At 56.2% G+C, this 13260-nt stretch overlaps 1 protein-coding gene across 7 annotated transcripts in view; it reads left to right on the top strand.

Annotated features, from left to right (window-relative positions):
- The window catches only part of SYNPO (synaptopodin), a 54823-nt gene that overhangs the window by 28064 nt on the left and 13499 nt on the right, over nt 1-13260 (top strand). The window contains exon 1 of one of the 7 annotated variants that reach the window (XM_023617404.2): nt 10497-11036. The exons of 5 other annotated variants lie outside the window; for them this stretch is intronic. The gene's annotated coding sequence lies outside the window, so the exon portion shown is untranslated. Of the gene's footprint in view, nt 1-10496; nt 11041-13260 lie in introns of those variants that run through there. One more of the 7 variants, XM_070233018.1, reaches the window with a different exon arrangement.

The raw sequence follows: 13260 nt of genomic DNA, 5'->3' as shown, positions 1-13260 counted from the left end.
GAGGGCGGGAGGATGGGTACAGCACTGGGGAAAAGGGCCTGGACGGAGCTTCAGGAACAGATCCTGGAACCTCTTCATCTGAGCTCACTGGCTGGTGGTCCTGGACAAATCATTCGCTTCCTCTGGGACTCAGGCTTCAGTTCGGGGCTGCTATGGAACGGGCTCGGAGGGCTGTGAGGGCATTCGTGGGTGTGAAAGAGCTCGAAAGGTGCCAAAAACACAGGTCCAGCAGGAGGGGCCGTCACCGTGATGGCCCAGGAAGGGGCAGGCTGGGTGAGCCCCACAGACAGGAGAGTGGGCTGGCCTGAGACCTCACATCTAATCCTCTGGAATAAAATCTCTCGGAGACTAAGAGTGTTCCATAGATAAAAGCCAAAGTTCTTGAAAAATAGTTAACGTTTACGGTTACTTGCTATGTGCCAGGGGTGTTCTGAGTTCTTTACATGTCAGCAACTCCACGAAGTAAGTACTGTTATTATCAACATTTTACACACGGGAAACTGAGACACAAAGAGGTTAAGTGAATTTCTCAAGGTCATATAGCTGGTAAGTGGCCAGATTCAAACCAGGACAATCTGGCCCCAAAGCCTGCGTGCTTAACTACTGCACAACACCATCTCTTCTGCTTTAGATAGAGTGCCAGAGGCTCAGAGGGGCCAAGCCACCTGCTTAAGAATGCATAGCATTCCTCTTTGATTCTCATCATCTCTGTCCCTCAGGCCCTGGATGGAAGAGCCTCACTGGGTCTGGGGTCTGGGATTTTGAGGTTGTCCCTTGAGCCGGCTCAGCCTCTTTTCTTCCCCTCCCTCCCTCCTCTGGGAGTAGGTCAGGGAGGATCAAGTGTACCCTGGGAGTGCTGTGGGAGTGGAGGCTCTGCCAGGGCCTGATGAGTGGGCGTCATTAGTGCCTCGGAGCTTGAGTAGATCCCAAGAGCCTGGGTTGTCATGAACTCCCATGGAGGCTGGCATGCCTCCCATCACTGTACAGATGGGGGAAACTGAGGTCAGAAAGTCTAGGGACAGGTCCAAGGTCACACAGGCAGGAAGCGCTCTTCCTCCTGGGTCTCCTGTCCTGCCTGTGGGCTGCTTAGTACTTGCAGGCTCCATGGGGTGATGGGAGTTGGGGACCCTCCCACCGATCCCCAAGGTGGCCCTGGTCTCAGCCTGGACACGATTCCTGTTATGGGCCCTTTTGGAGTTGGGGGATGGGGAGGGTGCTGATTAAAAAATAGACTGTCACGCGCATGGGGAGTAAGCATGCCACCACCCAGCCTGCGCCAGTTGGCTCCCCCATGCCCAGCTGCCAGGCCCCACTCAGGCCTCCTGCTGGGGGCCCCGCCCACCCCACCCTGGCTCTGGGCCTGAGGCTGAATGCTCCCAGCCACCCTCTCCTCTCCCTTCTCCACCCCTGCCCAGCCTCCAGGCAGAAGGTGCCCCCCACTGAGCCTGGGTGGGCCTGAAGCCCAGCTGCTGGCTTTATGCTGTGCTTGGGACCCAGCATCACCGCACACTGGCTGTGTGGCCTTGAATGAGGCTCTTTCCCTCTCTGGGTCTCAAACATGGATAGAGTAGTGCTACCAATTAAAGCTCTTTACAGCTTTCAAAGCCTTTCCCAGATTCCATCTCCCATTTAGACCTGACTACTGGTGCTGGAGACCCCTCAGAGAGGGGATGTGACCTGTGAAGGCCACTCAGCTGGGAAGGAGCAGAGCAGAGGACTATACTGGGATAATCTTGCAAACCTCAGTCCTGTACGCCTTCTCCAGGGCGAGTGAGGCCACTTGGAACCACAGAGGTAGAAGGCTTTGCAGTAGTGATGTGAGCAGTGTTTTTATTCATTTATTCCTTCATTCAGTCAATAAATGTTTATTGTCCCCCAGCTATGACCTAGGTGTGGGGGCAGGAATATAGCAGAGAAATGACAGCCAAGTTCCCTGCCCTATAGGGGCTGCTTCCCATCGGGCAGAGCACACTGACGCTCAGACAAATATGATGGAGTTACAAATCTGATGAGAGTTTGGAAGACAGGCAGAGGAATATGACCTCTGAGGGCAGGCAAGCCCTCCCTGAGACCTGTCAACAGACCCAAAGGATAAGAAGCATGGGCAGAGAGTGACCACCGAGGAGGGAAGGGAAGGGAGGCAAAAGCAGCAGCCAGTGCAAAGGCCCTGAGGTGAAGTGCTTGGGCCCTGACTGAGTGCTTGAAGGAGGGGAGGGGGTGGGGGTGGAGGGGCAGTGGGTCTGTCATGCAGGGCCTGGAGGCTGAGAAGGGGTTGGAGGCCCATCCTAGGAAGGAGGAGCAGTTCCTCATGCTGGTCTGGGAGGCAGGCCTTGCCTCCCATCTTTTCTTCTTTCCCTCGGATGCCCACCCTGGGGGTGCTGCCCAGGGGCCCCCCGCCCTCCCCTAGCCACGGCACCGATGACTGAAGAACAGTGCCGGGGCATCTCTTCCTCTCCCTGGATCTCGTTTGCAGTTTGACGGTCACTTGATGCGTCCTGCCTTCCGGGACGGTTCTGGTGGTTCATCAGGCCTCGACTGCAAGCTGGCGAGGGCACGTGTGTGCTCAGGCCGGAGGCTGCAGTCACTCTAGCTGAGACCCTCTTCTCAGGCAAATTCTTGTTTCCTTTTCTTCCTTGTGGGAGCCTGTGGACCCCAGGAGCTTCAGCTTTTGGCTGAATGGAGGCCTACCCCTGGACCCCTGCCCCTCTGGGTCTCCCACTGCCTGTAGCTGTTGCCTGTCCCCTGCTCCACTCCTGGCACCTCCATTCAACCCCAGAGCCCCCCAGCCAAGCCTGGGAGGCGTCAGGAGGCCTCCACTGTGAGCCCAGCTCTGTCATGTGCTCTTCAGCACATCCCTTCTTCTCTCTGGGCCTCAGTTTCTTCATCTGTGCTGTAGGGAAATACTCTAGTTTTTCTATCCTCAGTGGATGGCCCGTGGACGCAATGCCAACATCACCTGGAAGCTTCTGAGAAGGGACACGCTCAGGCCCCAGCCCGGACTTCCTGACTCAGATCTGCATTTTAACAACATCCTTGAGGAATCACCTTAAGTGTATTAAAGTGTGAGAAGCACTGTTCTAGGTCATTTTTAAACTTAGAAAAAAATTTTAATTAAAAGCTGTAGAATCTTCCTCTCTCTCCAAAGTTTGACATAGGACACACTTAAGAGGGGACCACCGACCCTATATGTGTTCATCACGTGAATAGGGAGGGGTGGGCTCAAGGCACGGGCTTTATTAGAATGGGCATCAGAAGGGAGGAGGGAAAGACGAAACAGTTCTGGTGGAAGGGCATCTTCTCAGGCCCCTCCCACATCCCTGAGAGCCCCTGACCGGCTGCCTCTAAGAGCCCTTTCAGCTCTGACCTCTGGGGTCCTCTGTCTTATGGGTTCAGAAAGGTGGCCTTGGAGGGAGGATGCTGGACCGGCCACAGCCTAGTGATGTCTTTCCCTGCTTGTCCCCATCTTGGTGTCCTGCGCTCTTCCCTGTGGAATCCCTGAAAGAGTAGCTGGTGCTATTCTTAGCGTGACAGGGCGATGAGAAGAGAACACGCTAGTGCATTATTGATGCCTCTGAGTCAACAGGATTCCATTCAGGGCTCCCGGAGCACGGCCCTCCTGGGAGGACCTTCGTCACTGCCATGGCAGATGGGAGGACTTCCCAGGGCCCATAACTCACCCCTTCCAGCCTTGACCATCCCTGCTCCGTGCCTCCAGCCCCCACACTGAGAAATGGGTCATGAACTACATCGGCGAGCTAGGGCTAAGGGAGAGTTGCTTTGGCGATGTTGTTTCATTTCTGCCGCGTATTTCTCGAGCACATATTACATCCGGGAGGTGTGGGTACACTGATGAACGAGACAGGACTCCCGCCTTCCAGAAACTCGCACTTTAGCCTCTGAGTGAGTGGTGCTCCCTCATTACAGGAGCGTCTGTGCTCGCCTGATGCTTGGGACTTCGCACCTGTGAGACCCAATCCTCACAGTCACCCCGAAGGGCAGTCATCAGGAGACCACTTTACAGAGGAGGAAACTGAGGCTGAACACATGTAAGCCTTGCTAAGGGTAGTGATCTGCTCAGCTGGGACTTGAACTCAGGTTGCCTAGAACAGAAGGACTATTCCAGATCAAATGGTAGCATGCCGTGTGAGGGCTTAGGGAACCCCATGCACTGCCCGGTGAGAGGGACGTTATGACTGGAAGGAAATTAACGGGCAGAGGTTGTCCTGTTCTCAGTGAACCCGAGTTAATGGAGAAGTCATGTGTGTCCAGAGTTTCTGTAAAGCTGGAGGTTTCCCTGGAGGAAGGACAGGTGCCCTGTGGGCTGGAAGTCAGAAGCATATGGGATGAGGTGAGGCGGCCCCGGGGGACACATCTCAGGAGGCTGAGCCGAGGTCTCTGGCGGGGAGCCACAGACCTGCGTTCTGTGAGAGCCTGGCCTTTCTCTGCCTCAGTTTTCTAGTCTGTAAGACAGTGTAACAATCCTTGCTCTGCTTCTGTCTCTGAGGGATGTGAGGGTGCTAGGAAAACTGCAAGAGTGCTGTGCACATTCAAGGGATAGTATATAATTACTATATATAATTGCGTGTATATATATAAAGTATTTTTTGTTAACATTATGGGGCCTTACTATGTGCTAGTCTTTTGTGTTTTTTTTTTTTTAAGATTGGCACCTAAGCTAACAACTGTTGCCAATCTTTTTTTTTCTTCTTCTTCTTCTCCCCAAAGGCCCCCAGTACGTAGTTGTATATTCTAGTTGCAGATCCTTCTGGTTGTGCTATGTGGGATGCCGCCTCAGCGTGGCTTGATGAGGAGTGCCATGTCCTCGCCCAGGATCCGAACTGGCAAAACCCTGGGCCACCGAAGTGGAGCGCGCAAACTTAACCACTTGGCCACGGGGCTGGCCCTGTGCTAGTCTTTATTCCAAGCATTTGTCTACATACTAATTCACTTACAAACACATTTTTAAAGTCATGGGCTCTAAAGCCCAGTGGGTCCCCCCCACCCCGGGTGTGCTTCAGAACCCCTCAGGGAGACTGTTAATGAGCATAGTCTGTGGTCCTGGGTCTGGGCCGAAGCTGCATTTTGGACACATGCCCCAGGGATGTGTGCATCCCTGCAGGTTTCTGTTCTAAGCCAGAGAGGGGCCGGAACTTGCCCGAGCCCTCACCATGAGTTGGAGACCAGATTGAGACCTAGGACACCAGCTCTCAGTCTGGACTTTTCCTTCTACTCCTCAGCTGCCCCCCGCCCCCCACCGCAAGCAACCTGAAGGGGTGAAGCAAAGGATGATGATGACTGTGACAATGCAATGCATGCATTGCAATGATGCACGCACTGCAATGAATGCAATGATGCTGGTTGCGGCTGCTCACCTTTACAGTGCTGTGCTGGGCATTGTACATGGCTTATCCGTTTAATGGCAATAGAGGTAGAAAAGGGGACATTCTCGATAGCAACACAATCCCCTGGGACATTTGAGCATCAGGTGGCAGGTTAATGTGCCCCTGGAAAAGGGAAACCGTGACTGAGGTGCAGAGATGCTGGAGAGGTGAATTTGAAACCACACCTTCGGTGCCCTCACCATTCTCCAGGAGCATGTGCCCTCCAGACAAGGGCTGTCTGCTAACGGGTTACCTGAAGATGGCGGGAGGGAGACACATGTGCTGTCCCACAGGGTGTGTACCTGCTGCATGTGTGTTTGTGTCAGCCTGCCACCTGAGGACCTGTGGGTGCTGAGTGTGCACACATTTGTGTGTAGGTTCTGCCCCCTCTGTGGGTGCCCGTGCACACCCTGCTCCAGGTAGCGTAGGTGTGAAGCCAGCGGCAGCTCTGTGCAGGGGCGTGTGTGGAGGATGTGCCACTGCTGGCTGGGCTCTTGCCAGTATTCAGAAGCTATTGAGAATACGTGTGTTGCAGTGTGTGTATGTGTGCACATATGTGCACACAGAAGGTTGCATTGCAAGGGGACACCTGAGATCCCAAAGGGCAGAGGTAGGGCCATTAAAGAACCTGTTTTCCTCATTCATGTCCCACCTCCACATTATGTACCATCCTCAAACCTGCCAGGTGCCAGTCTGCCTCAGGACCTTAGCATGAGCTGCTCCCTCTGCCTCATCTCTTTCTGTGAACATGCGCCTGCCTCACTGCCTCGCCTCCTTCAGTTCTTTACTCAGATATCACTTCTCAGTGACGCCTGCTTTGATTCCCATATTCACCTTTGCAAACCCCTCCCCACCCTGGGCAGCCCGCACATCTCCCATGCCTGCTTTGTTTTTCTCTATAGCATGACCGCCTGACTGACTCGTGGAGTTGCTCAGACATTTGTTAGCTTGCTCCCCTCCTAGAAGGCAGGCAGGGACTTCTGTGTGTTTCTCGTCATGGCTGTGAACAGTGCCTGGCCCTCAGCTGGTGTCCAGTAAATATCAGCTGAATGAATGAGTCCATGCACCACCTGTACTTACTTATTTTTTTTTTTAAATTGTCTAACTTTTGTTACTAAAATATCCACTTTTCCGTCTCCCTAAGTACTAATGCACCTTTCACAGGTTTGCTGTGTTTCTTGTACTCCTTTTCCAATACTTGTGTGAAGTTTACATAACTATTAAGATTTTAACGATCAGGGTGCCACCTAAATCCTTTTGCTTCCACCAGAGGTGTGGGCGTGCCACACTCTAGGAGTCACTGGTCCGGTCCACTCCCTTGAACACGTGGACAAACTGAAGCCCAAAGAGGGTCAGGAACGAGCCCAATGTCTTACCCAAATTGTGGCAGGACAGACCCCGGAAGCGACTCTCCTGACCTCCGGGCCTCTTTTCTTTCGAGGTTGGAGGGACAAGGGGAGGGCGGGGATGGGCGGTTCAGCCTCTCCTCCGGCAGGAGACTCCTCCTGCTGGAGGGGAACCAGACTCACCTGGTAATTGGTGAATGGCACCGGGACAGGGGCACAGCAGGGTCAGCATCAGGGCCGTGTACCGAGTGGTGGGAGCCAGCCTTGGCTGCACCTTCTCTCCCAGGAGTCTTGGACCCGGAGGCCGCTCCAAAGGGGCCTGGGGGCTCGTGTCTAGCAAGAGGCAGGCCTGGGATTCAAACCCTTTGCTCAGCACATTGGCTAGAGGTTGACGCCAGGATCCCCTTGCAGAGGGGATGCTGTTGGGCTGTGCCTGATTGTGAGCAGAAGAGGGAGACCAGACCCGGAGAGGGCTGCAGGAGAGTGGGAGAGAGACGGACAGAGGCCTAGGCTGGTAGAATGGTGTGAGGTGGGTTTGTACAAAAGGCTGAAGTGAAATCCCCCTCAGGTGTGCACAGCGCTTTACACTCTAGAAACCATCCCTGCACCTCAGCAGCGACTCTGCAAAGCACAGTCACCATCCCTGCCTCGCTGCTGAGGAAGCTGAGATCAGAGAGGCGACGTGGTTTACTACAGGCGGCCCCCCCAGGTGCCCAGGATGCCTTGTGGAGCAGGACACAGGGGTGTGGGGTGGACAGGCTGCACCTCTGGTTGGATCTGGTAAAGGAGGGCTCTCTGGAAGAGGGCAGGCACGCTGAATGGTTGTGGGAGTGAGAGGCCGGAGTGGAGACCGCAGACCACTCACTGGACAAGTAACCTTGGCGAATCACAAAACCTTCCTGAGCCTCAGTTTCCTCATCTGTAAAGTGGGTATAACGGTCCTCTCAGTTCACAGCTTGTGAAGATAAAACAACATAATAAAATAATGGTAATACTTAAACCGAATGCCTGGAACAGAAGAAGTACTCAGTAAACAGCACCCTGAGTAATGAAAGTGAAGTGCACAGGGCCCCTGATAAGGTTGCTCACGGTGACCACCTGCCATGACCGAGGGAGTCCCAGTGCTTCTGTGGCAGATACGTGCGAGCCTGAGACCCCGAGACGGCTGGCAAAGCCCGGGGAGTGCAAGGGCTGCCAGCAGGCTCATCCCAGAGCCCCAGCCGGTGAGGATGACACCTCCTGGGGACAAGCAGCGTTGTCACAGCCTCGCCGGTGGCACTGTGGCTCCCTCCGCTGTGGACCCGTGCACCCGGCTCCGGCCTGCTCGGCCGTCATTGCCATTCCTCCTGCGTCTTTTCTCGCCAGTTATTTATTTTGCTGTAAGGAAGGAATGTGGGGAATTTACCACAGGGCGCTGGCCCTCGCTTGCGCTGCGCTGGCCTCTTCTGTAAGAAGGGAGCAGCCAGACAGATGGCCCAGGGGGTGGGGGCGGAGGCGGAGGAGGGTCCCGGCTGGATCTGCGGCCTGGGCAGTGGGGCGGTTATGTAACCCACCCAGGGGCCCAGGGCACATACCACGGTGCTTCCGGTCTCTGGGCAGGAGGCTTGTAATGTCTATAGCTCCGATGGAACGCTCCCTGAACCACCCCATCACCTTGAGCCTCTGAGCAGGCCCACCACCTGTGTTCCTCTGTCAAAGGTGGCTTCCTCTACAGCTAGTCTTGACTGGGGGTATGGGTAGGGTGGGGACAGGGGAGTGGGGTAGGAATTGCCTTGAGCCTTCCAGGCTCTGCTGGGCTGTCCCACTGCTGGGAATGCCTCCACATCTCCATCTTTCAAAACCTAGGGCATATGCCACCCTCTCCGGGAAGCCTTCCCGGATTACTTCATCCTAATTCATCTCTCTCTTAGGCTCTATATTCTCGCGGCACTTAGCGGAATATTCTGCCTCTTAGGTCTAACCTACATCCACGGACTTGTTGCTCCCTCCCTCCCTCCTTTTCCCCCCTGCCCCCAGGAACCACCCTCTAGATCTTGATCTGGAATCTAGATGAATCTGGGAGCCGACAAATCTAGAATTCATCTCCCCAGATGAATGATGGAACACAATGTGAAGGTGGGTTTGGATTGTGGGGGTGCTCATCCTTCAGTCATTTATTTAGTCCATGTGTATCAAGCCCGTCCTGCGTGATGACCTGTGCCGAGTCTGGGGCACTCAGGATGGAGCCCAGCTCCGGCCCCAGGGCTGAGAGGAAGGGCTGCACCTTTGTAGAGGGCCCAGAATGTGCAGGCCCTGGGCTGGGTGCTGGGGACCCAGAGAAGGTCTGGGCCCAGCCCCGACCCTGGCACAGGCACAGTTTAGGGGGGTCCGTCTCTCGCCGGCCCGGGCCGGCCACCTTTCTGTCTCCTGGATCCAGTGTTTTCTCTGGAAGGGCTGGTTTGGCAGTCCACTCTGCACCTCCAAGGCTCCCAGGGCTGGGATGCTGGAGCTGATGCAGCAGGAGAGGCTAGCCCCCTAGCTAGGGCTTACGAGGGCTGCCCTGGGAGGTGGGCACCTGGGGCTGAGCCTGGCTCTCTGGGTCACCATTTCCCAGGCCCTGAAAATCGAATTGTAGATTAGTGTTTAGGCCGGTAGAGAAGGCAGGAGAGGAGGACCCCACCACAGGGCCCCGGGCAGCCTCAGTGAGCAGTGCTTGTGGCCCGCAGGGTCAGCCGCCAGCCAAGGCCTGCGCCGACTGGGGAACCTTCACCTTAGGTTCCCTCCAACCCACCCATCCTGCCCTGCCTAGTCCCAGCCCACTGCCAGCAGGGAGACAGCAGCACTTGGCCAACCCAGCCTCCTTCCCCTTGGACCTTGGTTCGAGAGCTTTCTCGACCTCTTGTTTCCTCCGAGCCCCCTCCTGCTCTGAGGCTCCTGGGCCAGGTTGAACAGGGGAGGAGCACTGATCCATGAGTCCGGATGGATTGATGAGGGCTTCCTAGAGGAAGTGGCAGTTGGGCTGGGCCTGGGACAGTGGGTGGGGAAAGTGAGTGTGCTTGGTAGGCAGAGCTCCTCAGAAGGAGGGACCCAGGCTTGGGGTCAGTCAACTCCGGGCTCCAGCCTGCCCCCTGCTGACTGTGCGACCTCAGGTGAGTTCGCTAATTCTCCGGACCCTGTTTTCCTCATCTGTGGAATGGAGGGAAGGGAGCCCCCTTATGAGTCCTGTGAGGCTTCAGTGAGAAAGTACATGCCAAACTGTAGCTTGGCCGCATCGGGTGCTCCTCACACCTTGGCTGTTGCCGTTCTTGTCGACGTCATCGTTATCCTGCAAGCACCCCTGGATGCGTGGGGGACACAGGGATGCAGAAGGGCAGCAGTTGAGGCCCCTGAGGCTCTTGCAGTCTGTGGGCAAAATAAGACCCAGACCCTGATAGCTGCAAAGCAAGACATAGGGAGGGGGCAGCATGGCCCACGCGCCACACCACCTGGGTTCGAATCCCAGCTCTGCCTCTCTGACTAGCTGTGCTGCATTGAGCGAGTCACTTCACCCCTCTGAGCCCGTCTCTAACACGGAGATGAAGGCTGTGCTGACTTCATGGGTTGCTATCAATGAAGCCAGGGCCTGGCGCGCGGTGAAAGCCCTCTGAAGGCTGACTCTCACCGAAATGAATGATATGCATGCAAAACGATGAGGTTCTTAAGTGGTGCAGAGAAAACATTGGTGGACCTGGGGAGGCTTTTTGAGGGGGTGGCAACATTCGGCTGAGGTGGGAGGGCTGGGAGATTGGGCGTGGAGAAAGGATGTGAGACAGAGGACGGTTCCGGGTGGAGGGTCTGTGCACACCCCACGGCAGAGGCAGGGACTCACAGGGCAGGTGGGCGGAACTGCGAGCCTTTGGACGCTGGCCGTTGCTGAGGGCACAGAGAGCCGGTTAGCGGGCTCCCGAGTGGGCCCTGACGTCAGGGGCCCTGAATGCCAGGATGAGCACTTGCCGCTCAATCTCCCACATCCTGGGGAGGCAGGGGAGAGAGACACGAGTGGAGCCAGGCGGGAGGAAGATGAATCTGGCAGGGCGGGGCGGGCGGATTGGCGGGGGAGAGACTGGGGGCGGAGAGGCCATTTAAAAGGCTGTTGCAAAATCGGTTTTCCTGATAAAGAGCTGAGCTGAGTCATCTGTGGAGGAGAGAAGTCACAGCCAGCTCCTCTGCCGTCGATGTGGGATTTTCCTCTTTGTCAGCGAGGTGATTGGCTGCCTTTCCCGGAGGCTTGGAGAACCAAGGCCGGCTCAGCATCGGGGGGAAACAGGGCTGCAGGGAGGACCCAGCCGGAGTGAGTAAGATGAGCACTCAGAGGTGCCTTTGTGGTTTGGGGTGTGTGACTTAGGGCATACAGTATCCCTCTCTGGGCTCAGTTCCCCTCTGGGCATCTGAGAGGCATATGGTGACTTCTGCCAGACTGTCAATGGCAAGGCTGGAGCTAGGTCCGGGGCTCCCCACTCCCATTCTGATCCATCTCCTATATCCTGGCAGTCCTTCCCACCTTAGTATGAATTATTCTCCTCCTGAGAGGAGGTCTGGCAGTCTGCCGGGACTCAGTCAGGTTGAACTCACCAGGACTTTGGCGTGGATGGAGAATTCCCTAGGGAATGGAGGCTGTGTCATTTCCTCCTTTCAGAGGAGAGGATATGGGGCAGGGGCTGGCAAGGTAGCCAGGCCATTACTCAGGCCTAGTTCATCTTCCTGCCCCAAGCTGAGCCAGAGGTTGTACAGTGGCCAGCCATTGGTTCCTTCCTGACCCCACCAGGGGGGCAGCTTACCCAGCCTGTTTACCTGTCCCATTGCCAAGACTCCCAGGCAGCCACAATGGGCTGCCTCCAGCCAGTCTCTATTCCTACTTCTGCCTCCCTGCCCCACTCCACCGACCCGGGGCCTGGACACTCCCATTGACGGCAGCCGTGTGAAGAAGCATTTCCTTGAATTCTCTCCCTGTCCTGACCTTCTGCTCCGGCCTCCCTTCCCCTGCCCCACCTCCCTCCTTCAGATCCTCGGTCCAGATAGGCCTGACAGTGGGCAGAACAGGCAGCTGCCTGCAGAGGTGATAGGGGTGGGAGAAGGGGCTTATCCTTTTCTGAGCACAGCTAGAACTTGGGTTTCTTGATTCCCAACACCGTGCTCTTTCCACTCCACTAGTCTTTCATGTCTTAGCAGTCATTTCTACTTTAGTAAGAATGAGTTTGTCAGCTCTTCTCCTAAGAGGAAGAGGGGAGAGAAAGCATGAGTTGTTCTAGGAAGCTGAATATGCAGGGGAGAGGGCACTGCTGGGGGCATTGATCTCAAGATGAGAAAACAGGGTTCTGCAGACCATCGCCCAGGAGCACTGGAGCCTCTATGGGTGTCCCTCCCCTCAGAGTCAGGGTGTGGAAGGCAGAGTGGTTAACAAATGAGACTCAGCAACCAGACTGAATTTTGAGTCCTAGCTCTGCTACGTACAAGTTGTATGACTCTGGGCAGTTCTCTCGAAGCTCTGCCTTCATCTGCAAACTGGGAAGAATGACAGTACTGTCTCTCGGGGTTGTTGGGGGGACTGAACAAGACGCTGAGTGTGAGGTGCACAGCCCCGCCCCTGGGCCGTAGCGAGGGCTCAGTAATTACAGCAGCACTGCCATCCTCATTCTCACGCTGTGCTCAGGCCTCCTTGTCCCCTCCCCGACTCGGGGGTTTAACACTGTTGGACCCAGGGCTCCTGACCTCGGGCAGCTCTTCCTTGTGTCTGCCCTCTCCCCATCCTCTCCTGAAGGCCTGTCTTCAGAGCTCCTGATCCATCGTCCAGGGGGGTCTTTCAAGGGCCCGCACCCCAGCCTGGCCCTGCAGAGGCTCAGAGAAGAGGAGGTGCTGTGACCTGCACCGTGCAGGCTGCAGCCACGCAGACTGGGGACTCAGTGAGGTGCCCGTCCCATGTGGCCCTTGGCCACCTCCTGCCTATCTGACAGCAGGGGCCACAACCCTGGACCCAGCTGCCTGGGGCCTTGCTCTGGGTGGCGGTTCCTCAGTCTGGGGAATTCGGGATGGAGCTGCCCCCTGGTGCCCTGCAGTGGGGACTTTGGGGTGCCCACAGTTGGCCCAGCCCCCCTGCTCTCAGCTTTGTTTGTGCAGGGTGGCAAAAACTGTCTGGATTGCTGGCTGGGTCTGGTCCAAGCCTCCTGCCGAATTCCTTTTCTGTGGAGTCACTGCGGGCTGGGGCAGGGGGCACGGGAGCGTCCCTGGAGGCAGGGCTCTCTCCCCCGCTGGCCTTTTCTGCCGAGTTCCTCTGGTCCCAGAACAGCAGCGTGGGGGACGTTCCAAGGCTGGCTGGGGGTCAGCAGACCAGGTCCTGGCCCACAGCCTCCTCTGCAACCCTTTCCCTCTCTAAGCCTCCCAGGCCAGTTTACCCCTGAGGGCCCTTCATGCCCTGACATTTGAGCATTTTCTAAACCCTTGGCCTTTCGAGCCAGCCTGGGTGTAGGATTGACACAGAGAAGTGAGGAGAAAGAAGTGCAGGGATGTTGGGCCGTCTG

Source organism: Equus caballus, chromosome 14 (assembly GCF_041296265.1).
Source record: "Equus caballus isolate H_3958 breed thoroughbred chromosome 14, TB-T2T, whole genome shotgun sequence".
NCBI lineage: Eukaryota > Metazoa > Chordata > Mammalia > Perissodactyla > Equidae > Equus > Equus caballus.
Note: the sequence above shows the minus strand (reverse complement) of the source record. Positions and strands in the feature narration are given on the sequence as shown.